We start from the raw sequence: 3,153 nt of genomic DNA on the forward strand, positions 1-3,153 counted from the left end.
ATTGTGCTAATGATCCATTGTTAGGCTGATGGTCCTTCTTGACCATGTGAGCAGCTGGTTTTGGTTGTCAGTAGCAAACTGGTTGATCCACTCTGAGAAGGTCCTATTTATAAGACTGAGCTGAATACAGCACCTCAGACTGAGGAAGTCTTTCGGATGAGAGACGAAACTTATCTACATTTTTTTGCTTTGTTTTGTTTTTTGTTTTTTTTGAACGTCCAGAGGACCAGATTGAACTTTTTTGGATTTTTCTACCTGGATTATTGAGCATGCGTCAGGATACATGTCTGCAAACTTTACAATGTGACAGCCTGGATGGGTCTGTGCACAGTCATAAGCCATGAGCCATAAGCAGAGTGAACTGGAGAGGGCTCAACACACAGCCCTGAGGGGAGCCAGTGCTGAGGGTTATGGTGGAGGAGGAGAAGTGGATCCTCACTGACTGAGGTCTGTTTATTAAGAAGTCTAAGACCCAGTTGTAAATCGAGGGTCTTAGTCCTAGTGTGAGTAGTTTGTCCATCAGGGTTTGGGGGATCATGGTGTTGAAGGCAGACGTGAAGTCCACAAAGAGCATACTAACGTAGGAGTCTTTCTGCTCCAGGTGGGTGAGAGCAGTGTGGACCACAGAAGAGATGGCTTCCTCTGTTGATCTTTTCTTGCAGTATGCGTACTGGTGAGGGTCCTCACTGACGTTGATGGTTGCTTTGTTGTGGGTCATGACCAGTCTTTCAAAGCATTTAGCGACTACCGAGGTACCACCTCTGACGAACACTTCAGACCAGGATTACAAAGCTGACCCCACTTTATGAACAGGTTTGGGTTCACCTCCACAGGATCCTGAGAGCAGAGCGCTGAGGGTCTCTGAAGGATTCTGAGGAGGATCAGGAGGTCTCAGATGATCTGGACTGTGCTTGCTTGAGTCTGAGAGCAGGAACTTTGTGCCAAATATGTTTTGTTTTGTTAGAAAAAGAAAAGTTCCCAGTAAACAACCACTGATTTGGTTCTAATGTGGAGGATAATCCTCCTGGTTAGAAGGATCTGATAGAAACCAAAGCTGTTCAGACTAAATACCCCACCCCCAACTCTGTAACACCCCCCCCCCCCCCCCCTTCCCACCCTCCCCCCCCCCCCCCCCCCACACACACACACACACACCACCACCACTCTGTTCATACTCAGTAAGTAACACCCCTGCCCCCCCCCCCCCCAGTCAGGATTCATTGATTAACTTGTTCAAATATTTGTCGCTAACAAATAATCCTCTTCTACCCCCAAATCTGGACTTGTTAGATGTTTACCACTGCAGAGAAAGAAAAACACTCGGGGGATGGGGTGGGGGCCAGACCCAGGATTAGGGACACCCTGACATTAAGATGACATGGGGATGGACTAGGCTGGACTTTCCAAAGGTCTTATCAGGGTCTTGGTCCAGGCACCCCGAGGTTTAATTCAATTCAATTCAGTTTATTTATATAGCGTCAAATCACAACAAAGTTGTCTCAGGGACTTTACAGGAACATTCACACAAAAGCCAATTAGTAAAGTTCTCTATCTAAGGAATCCAGCAGACAAGTTGAATCTTGGTTTCGTTGCAGTCTCCCGTCCCGAACACGCACAGTGGAGACAGTGGAAAGGAAAAACTCCCTATTAACGGGAAGAAACCTCCAGCAGAACCAGGCTCAGGACAAGCGGCCATCTGCTTTGACTGGCTGGTTTGAGAGGACAGGAAGGAGAGACAGACGAACACAGAATGGTAGGTCCAGGTATAGGTCCAGGTCCAGGTATAGGTCCAAGTCCAGGTATAGGTCCAGGTCCAGGTATAGGTCCAGGTCCAGGTATAGGTCCAAGTCCAGGTATAGGTCCAGGTGTACCTGAAAGATAAAAAAACACATGTTAAGGATAGAAAAAAATTACAAATACAAAACAGGTTGAACAGAGTAAGTAAAGACAGTAGCAGAGTGAACAGTGTGGTCAGTTTGTCCTCCAGCAGTCTAAGTCTATAGCAGCAGAACTAAGGGACAGCTCAGGAAACTCAAGCCGACCCTAACTATAGGATTTATCAAAAAGGAAAGTCTTAAGCCCAGTCTTAAAACTGGACAATGTGTCAGCCTCACAGACAGAAACTGGAAGTTGGTTCCACAAGAGAGGAGCCTGAGAACTGAAAGATCTTCCTCCCATTCTGTTTTTGGAAACTCTATGAACCCCGAGTAAACCTGCAGCCTGAGAGCGAAGTGCTTTGTTAGGAAAATATGGAACAATAAGATCTGTAATATAAGATGGAGCTAGGTTGTTGAGAGCTTTGTAGGTTAGAAGGAAGATTTTGAATTCTATTCTGGATTTGACAGGGAGCCAATGGAGAGAAGCTAAAACTGGAGAGACATGATCTCTCCCAGTAACTCCAGTTAAGACTCTGGCAGCAGCATTTTGGATCAACTGAAGACGTTTTAAAGAAGTATTTGGACACCCAGATAATAAACCATTGCAACAGTCCAGTCTAGACGTGACAAATGCATGTACCAGTTTTTCTGCATCATCTTTAGATCAGATGTTTCTAATGTTAGTGATATTACGCAGGTGGAAGAAGGAGGTTCTAGTAACGTTTGTAATGTGGGGGATAAAAGACATGTCCAGATCAAAAATAACACCAAGATTTTTAACATTAGAGCTGGAGGACAGATTAATGCATCTAAGGAGGGAGAAAGACTGAAACATTCATTCCTAAGGTGCTCAGGTCCAAAAACCAAAACCTCAGTCTTGTCTGTTCAACAGGAGAAAATTAAGGGTCATCCAGGTTTTTATGTCTTTAAGACATGCTTGTAGTCTAAGTAGCTGATTGGATTCATTGGGTTTAATGGACAAATATAATTGTGTGTCATCAGCATAACAATGAACATTTATCCCATGCTGTTTAATAACTTTACCTAATGGAAGCATATTTAAAGTAAAGAGTATTGGCCCAAGCACTGAGCCCTGAAGAACTCCATGACTAACTTTGGTGTATGAAGAAGATTTATTATTTACATGTACAAACTGGAATCTATCAGATAGATATGATTTAAACCATTTTAGAGCCGTTCCTGTAATCCCAACATCATATTCAAGCCTCTGTAGTAAAATATTGTGATCAAATGTATCAAATGCAGCACTGAGGTC

This window comes from Nematolebias whitei, chromosome 19 (assembly GCF_014905685.2).
Source record: "Nematolebias whitei isolate Nwh7 chromosome 19, NemWhi1, whole genome shotgun sequence".
NCBI lineage: Eukaryota > Metazoa > Chordata > Actinopteri > Cyprinodontiformes > Rivulidae > Nematolebias > Nematolebias whitei.